The sequence below is a fragment of the Suricata suricatta genome, chromosome 14 (assembly GCF_006229205.1).
Source record: "Suricata suricatta isolate VVHF042 chromosome 14, meerkat_22Aug2017_6uvM2_HiC, whole genome shotgun sequence".
NCBI classification, from domain to species: domain Eukaryota; kingdom Metazoa; phylum Chordata; class Mammalia; order Carnivora; family Herpestidae; genus Suricata; species Suricata suricatta.
In genome coordinates this window covers 62,812,383-62,824,685 of record NC_043713.1, presented here as the reverse complement: position 1 = coordinate 62,824,685, position 12,303 = coordinate 62,812,383, and the positions used below count along the sequence as shown (strand labels likewise).

General features: G+C 37.8%; 1 protein-coding gene across 2 annotated transcripts in view; it reads right to left on the bottom strand.

Annotated features, from left to right (window-relative positions):
• Window positions 1-12,303, bottom strand: part of MC2R (melanocortin 2 receptor) — a 30,097-nt gene that overhangs the window by 2,882 nt on the left and 14,912 nt on the right. The window lies entirely within an intron of this gene.

The following is a 12,303-nucleotide window of genomic DNA, read 5'->3' as shown; positions in this document are numbered from 1 at the left end:
AAATGAAAGCATTGAATAATTTCCTAGAATATCTCATCCCCCTGATGTGTATATATATTAAGCATTGCTGTAGATTGCCTGGTCAGGTACTAAGGGTAATTGTTTTTGCATAGGACCCGTTTAAGTCTGATGCTTGCTGGGGTATCTGTAGCCACCACAAATGTGTCCTGTAACTTGGAGGAAGAGAGTGAAACATCAGTTCATACTATGTTAGAAATCTGGAGATCCAACTTCTTATTCTGTTGTATACTTCCACAGCTATTAGGTTGGAAAATTAATTACCTTCCCTGAAATCCTTCAGAACTATGGCTACATGTGTATCCTTGAGTCAGAATTACTCTTGGGAAGCAGCTTTCCCAGAATTACTGTGTTTGAGCACTAACACTTAAAATGTAACGTTTACCTTGCATACCGTTTTGTACGATCCTTCATTAGAAAACGATTTGGATGTTTGCCAGTTAACTCACTTGCCTTTTTGAATCAACGTTGTTTTGATGCACTAATCTGAATACTGTAAAGAAGATTGTCTTAGTTTATAATTTGTATTTTATAACAATGTTCTTATATAGCAGTTTGATAGTGAAGTCAGTGTTTTACATGGCAAGCTATGAGACTCCAAATGGGAACAAATAAAATATTAAGTAAGTAAAGTGTATCTTTGCAACCAAAATGAAGATGATCTTAAAAGTGAAAAAAAAAATAAAAGTCTGTTTCTGGAGAGAGCTTGTGGAATTTTTACTGATTTAGTTTTCAGATAGCTGGACACACACAAAATAAGCATTTTTATGAAATGTGTCAAATTTGCCTTTGCCAAAATTTGGTTTTAAAGGTATGATCACAGATTTTTGTACTTTTCCCCTCAAGGGACAGAGCTTAATTCCTCATTCATCTGAGTGTGTGGGAAGCCACCTGCCATGTTGTAAGGTGGTCCTGAGGAGAGTGAATCTAGGGGTATAACATTTAATCAAAAGTCTGTAAGGCACACATTCCTATATTACAGTAAGTTTTCTCCTGGGAAGGAACTAATTTCCTTACTAAGGACTGAGGTCAGAGGTCATGTATTAAGGTGAAAGTTTATACATATATAGGTCAATTTTAAGAAAGAAGTGGAATGACAGTTGGTAGCAACTGATAGGGTTTTACCTAGGCTGATCAATTTGTCCCTGTTTGCCTGGGACTGAGAGGCAAGTATCACAAGCTTCTCCCTGGCAAACCAGGATGATTAGTCACCCTAGTTCCACCTACTTAGGCCCTGGGAAATCTGTATGCTCTCAGCGTGCACTCATGTGTCCATACATGTTCAAGAGAATGGGCCAATAAGGGTTAATTTTATGTGTCAACTTGACTGGGCCCAAGGTGCCCTATATTTGGTCAAATATTATTCTATGTGTGTCTGTGAAGGTGTTTTGGGATGAGATTAGTGCTTCAATCAGTATGTTGACTAAAGCAAGTAGCTTTCTCCACCAGGCCTTATCCAATTTGTTGAAAGCTTGAATAGAATAAAAAGTCTCTGATGAGTAAGAGGGAGCTCCTTCTATCTGCTGTTAAGATGAGGCATTGGTCTTTTCCTGCCTCTGGACTCAAACAGGAATGTCAGCTCTTGGGTCTTGAGGTTGCAGTCTTCCTGATGGAACTACACCATTGGCTCTCCTGGGTTTCCAGCTTGTGGACTGTAGATCTAGGAACTTCTCAACATTGATAATAGTATGAGCTTATTCCTTGTAACTGATCTCTTTATATCTATGTATGTATGTATGTATGTATCTATCTATCTATATCATCTATCTATCCATCTATATCTATCATCTATCTATAGTCTATGTTAAGTTGATAGTTGCTTAAGTTCAAGTGCATTCTAAAAGCACTACATTTTACTCCCTCCTCATTTTATGTTTTTGATGTAATATTTTATATCTTATTATATTTCTATGCCTGACTGATTATTATAGATCTAGATGATTGTATTACTTTTCTCTTTAATCTACATACTAGCTATGTAAGTGGTTGATCCACTACATTTACTTTATGTTTACTCCAGTGAAATTTGTTTCTTTTGTAACTTTATTATTTCTAGTTATGGCCTTTTATTTTCTGTTTAAAGAAGTCCATTTAACATTTCTTATAAGGCTGGTTTGGTGGTGATAAAATTCTTCAGATTTTTCTTGTCTGGAAAACTCTGAATGAGTTTCAATTCTGAGTGATAAACTTTGTTGTATTCTTTGTTATAAATTTTTTCATTTCATCGCTAAGAATGTATCATGCTACTTCCTTCTGGTCTACAAACTTTCAGCCTAAAAATCAATTTACAGTCTTATGGGAACTCCTTTGTATGTAACTAGGTGTTTTTCTCTTGCTGCTTTTAAGATTCTCTCTTTAACTATTGACACTTTGATTATCATGTGTCTTGATGTGGCTCCTTTTGGGTTTATTTTACTTAGGAATCTCTGTCATTCCTGAACTTGATGACTGTTTCCATCTTCAGGTTTTCTTTACTTCTTTTTCTGAGGTTTTGTCTTGTCCTTTCATTTGAAACATATTCCTGTTTCCTTATTTTGCCCAACTCTCTGTTCATTTCTATATATCAGGTAGATCATTTATGACTGATCAGTTATGATTCCTGGTCTCAAAGGAGTAAATTTATGCAGAAGGTGTCCTCAGTAATTCAAATCCCTCTGCTCATCTGAGCCAGTTGTTCTGTTTAACTAACCCCAGTGTGGGCTGTGTGTACCCTCTTGTTGCAGCTGGGTCACAATTGGTGCAGACTCACTGGTGCATGAGGCTGTCCCCTGGCATGGCTGCCTGCAATGTCTGGCCAAGGTTGCTAAAAGCATGCTGGTAACAAGGCTGGCCTTTGACCTTTCTGGTTTGAATGCTGTGGGTGCACTGGTGAGTCGGACAGACTTCTGGTGCAGCTTGCAATGAACTCTGACTGAGACTTTCCTAAGCATTCTGGTGTTCAGTGCCTGATTCCTTGGATGAGGGTGCTTGAAGGGGCTCTGTTGCTCACTGTAGGTACTTGCTGGACTGGTGGAGCAGGGAACTGCTTGGGAGAAGCTCTGATGCTGGCTGAGGGCATCTGCCCAGTATGGTGGGGTTATGAATCACATGGAATGGGCTCTGGCACAGGCTGAGGCTGTCTGCCAAGAGTGGTAAGGCAGTAAGGCATTTGGCAGGGGCCTAGACCCAGAAGATAGGTTAGACAGGGCAATTCCACAGGGAAATTCTGGGTCAGGATGAACTGAGATAGTACAGTAGATGCCAGTGATAGGACAACTAGAAAAAAATAATGAATGCCCACCAATCCTTCTGTCCCTGGGGAATGTTATGACAGATACTCACTCCTCTGGCACAAGCCCTAAAATTAGTCAGTAGATCTCCATGTATGACCCAGGGTGGTTTTCAAACTGCTGTCTCTATGCTAGGTCTCAGAGCAAGTGGGATCATGGGCCTGACCCTTAATAGTGAGATCTAGATTTCCTACTGCTTTTTGGGTTTATAGGATTTAAGCCCCATTTTTTCAAAGCCAGATGTTATGAAGGCTCACCTTCCCAGTGCAAGTCTTCTGAACTGTAGAGTCTAACATGGGGTCCCAACCCTCCACAGTTCTGATATCCTTCCTACTTGTGGGTCACCATGCTGAATGAGTGGCTACTGACTAAGCCATCTCTCTGCTCCTCCCCCTCACCTCAATGTGGCTTTTTCTTTATATCCTTAGCTAAGTATGATCTGTTCTGCTAGTCTTCAGTTTGTTCTCAGAGATAGTTGTTCTCTATATAGATTATGTTTTGGTGTGTCTATGGGAAGAGGTGACCTCAAGGTATTCCTACTTCACCATCTTGATCCCACCCTCAGAGACAATTAATCACATTTAGTATATATTTTCAATCTGGAATGCATTTGATGGTAGAACTGATAAAGAAACAAAAAGAAATGTGAAAGAGATTCTGGCACTTCTTAGGAAGAGGTGGTTCTGAAACTCAGCTTCAGTCAATGTGCTTTGCTAATCTGCTGCTGCCAATCTTATAAATCTGAGAAGAGTACTGAATTTGAATAGAAACTTGATTTTAAAATAGTGTGGTCCATAGAGCTGCCTTCAACAAGCTGTCAATCAGCCATTGTTCCTGTATATTCATGAGTTGCTGCCAGGCTGATTGGTAGGGTCTACAGGTGGTGTGCAACCCCATTTTTTTAAAGTTTTTACTTAAATTCCAGTTAGTTCACATACAATGTAATATTAGTTTCAGGTGTACAATATAGTGAGTCAACCAGGAGTTCATCACAGCAAGTGCATTTCTTTGTGTTTTTTTAAATGTTTATTTCCTTTTTTTTTTTCAAGGTATGGTATTTCTTTTTTTTTTTTAAATATTTTATTGTCAGATTGATTTCCATACAACAGCCAGTGCTCTTCCCCACAAGTGCCCTCCTTTATCACCACCACCTCTTGAGAGAGAAGCAGAACATGAACAGAGGAGGGACAGAGAGAGAGAGAGACACGGGATCTGAAGCAGACCCCAGACTCTCAAATGTCAGCACAGAGCCTGACACAGGGCTCGAATTCACAAACTGAGATCATGACCTGAGCCAAAGTGTGAGGCTTAACCAACTGAGCCTCCCAGGTGACTCAGCAAGTTTGCTTCCTAATATCCATCACTTATTTATCACATCCCCCAACCCATGTCCATTCTTGTAAACATCAGTTTGTTTTCTATTGTTAAGTCTGTTGTTTTGTTTGCCTCTCTTTTTACTTCACTTTGCACCTTTGTTTTCTTAAATTCCACATATGAGTGAAATCATATGGTATTTGTCTTTCTCTGACTGACTTATTTCACCTGGCATTATACTCTCTAGTTTCATCTATGTCATTGCAAATGACAAGATTTCATTCTTTTTTATGACTAATATTACATTGTGTATATATAACACAACTTCTTTATTCATTATTCAATGGACACTTGTATTGTTTCCATAATTTATTATTGTAAATAATGCTGCCTTAAGCATGGGAGTGTATGTATCCCTTTGATTTGTGTTCTTGTGTTATTTGGGTAAATTCCCAGTAATGCAATTGCTGGATTGTAGGGTAGGTCTATTTTTAACTTTCTGAGGAAACTATATATTTTTTTCCAGAGTGGTTGCATCACTTTGCCTTCCCACCAAGAATGGAGAGGGTTTTTCTTTCTCCACATTCTTGCTATCACCTATTGTTTCTTATGTGGTTGATTTTAGCCATTCTGACAGGTGTGAGGTGATATCTTATTGCAGTTTTGATTTATAATTCCTGGATGATCAGTGATGTTGAGCATCTCTTCATATGCCTATTGGCCATCTGTATGTCTTCTTTGGAAAAATGTTTATTCATGTCTTCTGCCCATTTTTTAAATGACTTATTCACTTTTTGGGTGTTGAGTTTTATAAGTTCTTTACATATTTTGGGTACCAATCCTGTGTTGGAAATGTCATTTGCCGATATCTTCTTCCATTCCATAGGTTGTCTTTTAGTTCTGTTGATTGTTTGTTGTTGAAGATTTTTATTTTGGTAATTCTCAATAGTTTATTTTTGATTTGTTTCCTTTTCTTCAGGAGATATATCTAAAAAGAAGTTTCTATGGCCAATGTCAAAAAGGTTGTTGTCTGTGTTCTCCTCTAAGGGTTTAATGATTTCGCGTCTCACACTTGGGTCATTATTTCCTTTTGACTTTATTTTTGTGTATGGTGTAAGAAAGTGGTCCAGTTTTGTTCTTTTGCATGTTGCTGTTCTGTTTTCCCAACACCGTTTGTTGAAGACACTGTCTTTTCCCCAGAGGATATTTTTTCCTGCTTTGTTGAAGATTAGTTGACTATATAGTTGTGGGTCCATTTCTGAGTTTTCTATTCTGTTCCATTGATCTATGCATCTCTTTTTGTGTCAGTACCATGCTGTTTTGATTACTGCAACTTTAGAATATATATGAAGTTTGAAATTGTGATCCCTCCAGCTTTGCTTTTCATTTTCAAGATTGCTTTGGCTATTCAAGATCTTTGTGGTTCCAAACACATTTTAAGTTGTGTGTTCTAGTTCTATGAAAAATGTTGTTGACATTTTCTTAATGTTTACTTATTTTGAGAGGAGAGAGTGGGAGAGGGACACACACACACACACACACAGAGACAGAGAGAGAGAGAGAGAGAGAGAGAGAGAGAGAGAGAGAGAGAGAGAGAGAGAGAGAGAGAATCCTAACCTGGACTGTACAGCACAGAACCTGATGTGGGGCTTGATTCCACCAACCATAAGATTATGACCTGAGCCTAAATCAAGAGTTGGATGCTTAACTGACTGAGCCACCCAGGGTCCCCAAATGTTGTTGGTATTTTGATAAAGATTGCATTAAATATGTAGAATGTGTTGGGTAGTATAAACATTTTAACAATATATGTTCTTCCAATCTATGAGCATGAAATATTTTTCCATTTATCTCTGTCATCTTCAATTTTTTCATTAGTGTTTTATAGTTTTCAGGTTTTTATGTCTTTGGTTAGATTTATTCCTAAGTATCTTATGCTTTTGGTGAATTGTAAATGGAATCAATTCCTTGATTTCTCTTTCTGCTGCTTCATTATCGGTGTGTAGGACTTCAATGGATTTTTGTACGTTGATTTTATATTCTGTGACTTTACTGAATTTGCCCATCAGTTCTAGCAGTTTGTTGGTAGTCGTTAGGGTTTTCTCTATATAATATCATGTCGTCTGCAAATAGTGACACTTTTACTTATTCCTTGCTAATTTGTATGCCTTTTATTTCTTTATGGTGTCTGATTGCTGTGACTAGGATTTCCAACACTATGTTGAATAAAAGTATTAAGAGTAGGCATCCCTGTCTTATTCCTGATCATAGAGGAAAAGCTCTTAGGTTTTTCCCATTGAGAATGATATTAGCTGTGGATTTTGTATAGGTGGCATTTATTATGATGAGGTTTGTTTCCTCTCAAACTCCTAATAGATATTGTAATTTGTCAAAATTTTTTTTGTCTTTCTGCATCTATTAAAGTGATTATGTGGTTTTTATTCTTTCTTTTATTAAATTGGTGTATCACATTCATTGATTTGTGAATATTGAACCATGTTTGTAACCCAGGAATAAATCCCACTATATTTTGGTGAATGACTTTTTAAGTGTATTATTGGACTCAATTTGCTAGTATTTTGATGAGGATTTTTGCATCTGTGTTCATCATGGATATTGGCCTCTGATTCTTTTTCAGTGAGTCATTATTTCTGGTTTTGGTATCAGAGTAATGCTGGCCTCATAGAATAAATTTGGAAGTTTTCCTTCCTTTTTTTGGGGGGGGTGGGGGGATAGTTTGATAAGAATAGATAGAATTTGCCTGTAAAGCCATCTGGTCCTGAAATTTTGTTTGTTTGGAACTTTTTGTTTACTGATTACATTTCTTTGCCAGTAATTGGCCATTCACATTGTCTTATTTCCAATTTCAGCTTTGGTAGGTTATATGTTTCTAAAAATGTATGCATTTTTCTAAGTTGTCTGATTTGTTGATATATAGTTTTTCATAATATTCTCTTATAATTGTCTGTATTTCTGGGGTGTTGGTTGTTATTTTTTTCTCTCTCTAATTTGTGATTTTATTTATTTGGGTCCTTTCTTTTTTCTTTTTGGTAATTTTGGCTTTATCAATTTTATTGATTTTTTTCAAAGACCCAGCCCCTGGTATCATTAATCCGTTGTATAGTTTGTTTATTTTTAGTTTCTTTATAATTTATTCCTATGTAATCTTTATTATTTCCTACCTTTTGCTGGCTTTAGGCTTTGTTGTTCTTTTTCTAGCTCCTTTAAGTCCATCTGGCCCAGTGTGTCATTCAAAGTCATTGTTTCCTTGTTGATTTTCTGTTTAGATAATCTCTCCTTTGATGTAATTGGGGTGTTCAAGTTCCCTACTATTATTGTATTATTATCAGTTAGTTCCTTTACATTTATTATTAATTGTTTTATGTATTTAGGTGCTTCCATTTTGGGTGCATAAATATTTATGATTGTTAGATCTTCCGCTTGGCCTGAATTTGTGTTGGTTTCTGGGGGAGGGTCCTACCACACTAGGACTGAGGTAAGCATGACTGAGAAGGACAATTCCATCAGTGCACAGGGATGTGGGGCTTCATGTGAGCAAGTTAGGCAGCCACTTTTGGCACTTCACGGCTTCCTGCAGGTGGCTCTGTATTTATGCTAAGGGGCAGGGGAGGGAAATGGCTCCAGCCAGATCCTTTGTTCCCAGGGAGGTGTTTCCATGAATGCTGCCTCTCAGGACCTACTCCAAGAAGAGCAAATATTCTTTCCACTGTGTGCCCCAGGCACTCTTCAGATCGCTGTTTCCATGCTGTCTGTCCCTAAGTTGTTTGCCTGTCTTCCCACCAAGGCCAGCACTTTGGCCTCTGGGCTCTATCACAGCCAAGTCTGCTGACCTTTACGATTCCGAGTTTAAGCCTTGCTGGTTGCAAGAACTCATGAAATTCACTCCATCTCATTTTCCATGCCAGTGGCTATGGGGAAATATTCTCCCTGTGCATTCCCCTGTGTGCTTCTCTCTCTCTCTCTCTCTCTCTCTCTCTCTCTCTCTCTCTCCTTCTTCTCTGTGACCATGGCTGTGACCATGGCTCCTTTCCATCCACAGCAGCCAAGATCCATTTCTCCTCTAAACCATGTTTCTATACTTCTTACCTTCTTTGATGTGGCCTCTTCTCTCTCTTTCATTGTGGAGTTCCTTCTGTCAGTCTTCAGGTCAGTTTCTCAGATATTGAGAATAATTTGATAGTTTTCTAGTTGTATTCATAGGATGAGGTGAGCTTAGAGTCCTCCTAGTCTGTTGGCATCTTCCTGTCTCCAGTGTGCATCTCTATTTTTGGTTGGAGGGTGTGATGACACTAATAGGTAATTATGAATGCCTACTGTGTACTGATACTATTCTAAGCACTCCACACACACTAACTCATTTAATTCATACAACAACCCTGTAGGTAGGTGTTGCTATTATCCCCACCAAAATTGAGGTAGCCATCCAGAAAGTTTAAGTACTGTCCAATGCCACACTTTGGGAAGTGTGCACTCCAGCTGTCTCTTAATTGCCATGCCTGCCTTTTTTCAAATAGTAAGGGTAACAATATATGCAAGAAACCAGAAGATCACCTTCCACCCCAACTAAAATTTTAACAAAATTGATATGTATTACTTGCTTATTGTTTCATTGCCTGTCTCAGAGCTCAGTAGGGGTCATAATTTAGACTATATTCCTATTCCCTTTTTGTTCTGACTTAGGTATATCTTATAGAAAACATTAAATGAAAGAAGAAACAAAACCATTTTATTAACACTTCACAATGATTTTGTTAACTGGCCCATTGATGCAAATATTCAGGTGAAAGTGTTCTTTGGCTTAAAGAATGCAGATAATAATCCCTACTTGTGTCATCTGGCTTTCTTCAATTCAAAACCCTCTGCTGCTTCTTTCTCATCTATTGTTTTGTGTCTTTGTTTCTTTAAGCAACATAGTTCTGGACCATTTTTACTTCTGTCTTGGGCTTGCAGTTTGCTGAGCAATAAGTGTCTACCTTGCAAATCTATACTGCTTCTCTCCAACCAAAATTCTGTTGAAATTTCCTTCTGGCTAAACAAAATGAGTCAGGACTCCAGCTTCTGCTGTACCTTTCATCTCTTCCACTATGATCCCTTTGGGCATAGAATGTTGCATTAACACAACCAACATTTATGCATTTATAGTCATATTCTATATTTCAGGTTAAATAAATTATATTTAACTTGGGAACACTGTTTATTAATTTGCTTTATTTTAATTTGGCAGAGCCATAGACTACTAGGGAGTCTCAAATATTGATAAAATAAAACTGCCCCAGTTTAATATTCTTTCAATACAAAAGACTTAGTTAAGTTATTCATCATAGTAAGAGAATCAAGTGTGTGATTAAAAATTTTTGACTATTTTTTGAAAATCAATGTGTTTAGTAAATATGAAAAGCAAAACAACATTAACTCTTCATAGGATATTTATTAGAAAATGAAAAAGATCCCATTTGTGCTCCTTACCACTTGACAAAATGTTATTAGTTCTAACTTCTATGTACCAAATGTGAGGTTCTTTTCCAAATTAATGAAACACATTCCTTGAAGCAACAGTTTTCTTTGCAAACAGTCTTCGCTTTTTACATTTGTATGTGAAACTTCCTTTTAGATCAGTGGGGATCTGAACTTAAGTGTGTAATAAACAACAGCTTTCTGTATTATGATACCAGATAGGATAGTTTAATAGTGTTCCACAGAATGCTTGTACTCAGTTGGAACAATTGCTAAAAAAGACCAAATAAAACATCTTAGAAAATAACACTAAATTGAAAATCCATTTATACTTAAACTGGCAGGTGTTCTCGTTTTGTTTTTGCTTTTTGTTTTCTTTTTGCTTCCTACTGACTCTGGCCTTATTCACACAAATCAAGCATTTGATTCCCTGGCCTTAGTAGGAACATGATATTATTGATTGGCTGGCTGTTTGTGCACATCCTCTAAGGGGGGTCAGATTCAGCCTGACTAATCCAGCTAGACTGGCACTTGGCTTACAGAGCAATCTTTACATTTCAGTCATTCTTACATTGTTGTTCACCTCTGGGATTAATTCCTTGCTTCTCCAACTTGAGCTTCAGAAACCAACACCTTAGAAGTCTCCACCTCTGTGGTGTCTCCTTGGGAGTCAGAGACTAGAGGGTGAATGATGGAGAACTGAGGGAAGTCTTTCATATCTGTGGAATCTGTACCCAGAAACAACTTTTGCTGACTCATTTGCTCCAGAGAGTCAGGTTAGAGTGTAAAGCCAAGACCTGAGGACATTTATAACAATATAAGGACAACAGGGGTAAAAAAAAAATTGTTTTGGCTGGATCTATGAAAACATGAATTATCAAAGATAATGGCATCATGGGACAAACAAATGTGGCCCCAACTACTGTTATGTGGCTCACCTTGACAGATGCTTCTGAAAAAAAAGGAGCATGGGCAATAGTAAAATGAGATTTTTATATTGATTACTACCTTTGACCAGAAAGTATAAACATATAATTTTTAATTTTCAAAGAGCTGAAAGAGATAAGAAAAAGCTCTATTATTTGTTAAATTCCTGTTATGTGCCAAATGGTACTATTCCATGTGCTAACCATGGCATTTATCATTTTAATCCTCCTTTCAACTATATGAGGTAGTTGTAGTTTCACCAACTTGCATCTGAGGAATTGAGGTGGAGAGGCCAAGCTACTGGTCTGATATTCCAAAGGCTTTAAGTTGCAGAGTTGGAATTTAAGTCAAGGTTTGTTTGGCCCAAAAAATGAGAATCTGTTACAAGAAATCCATAGATCTTAGTGCTTTTATAAATATTCGTCTGATAGGGAAATGTTTTTGGCTTTAGTAGAAAATAAAAATTAAATAACTTAAAAACCTTAAACCTGAGTGTATTTGACTAATTCAGAATGTTTTTCTCAACTCTTTCTTTGAAAAATTATTGAAGAAATTCAGAATACAGAAAGGCCTCACAATCCCCACTTTAGAAAGGACATTGATGTCATGTGAGGCCCTGAATAGAAAGGCTGTCGGCATCCTGGAAATGGTGGGCTGTGTTTTGGGGGCTCCTGAACCTTTCTGAAGGTAAGTTATCAATACAATGCCAGCACATTCTCTTTGCTAATGGAGTTTTGTTGTATTGCTCTCAAGGAAAATAGTTGGAAAGCATAACATGATGTATTTTTTTCTACTGGGCAGATGAGTGACTTTTATAATAGGGCATTCAGGCTTTTTCAGCAGGTAGAGTCTAATAATGTAGGCCTTGTGGAAAGCCAGCATGGGATTTGAGCTCTGGGCCCGAGGTGGTCTGTGTGAGCTGTCAGATGTGGTTGAGACTGAGCTGGGTGGATGTGTAGATGTAGAACGAAGTTCTGGATTACTGCTGAGTGAATTGAGAGCTTCCAATTCCAATGTGGGAGCAGGTTCCACACCAAGCAATTCTGAGACATCAGGTGAGTGTCCTACAATTCAACTCAATTTTGACACTATTTGCCTAGAATAGCATCAGATCTCACAGGTTACAGGTTCAGTCCTTTAAGACTGCCCTCCCCTCCAGTGTGGAGGTTCCTCAGAAAACTATCGATAGAACTCCCTTATGACCCAGCAATAGCACTGCTGGGGATTTACCCAAGAGAGACAGAAATGCTGATGCATCGGAGCACATATACCCCAATGTTCATAGCAGCAATGTCAACAA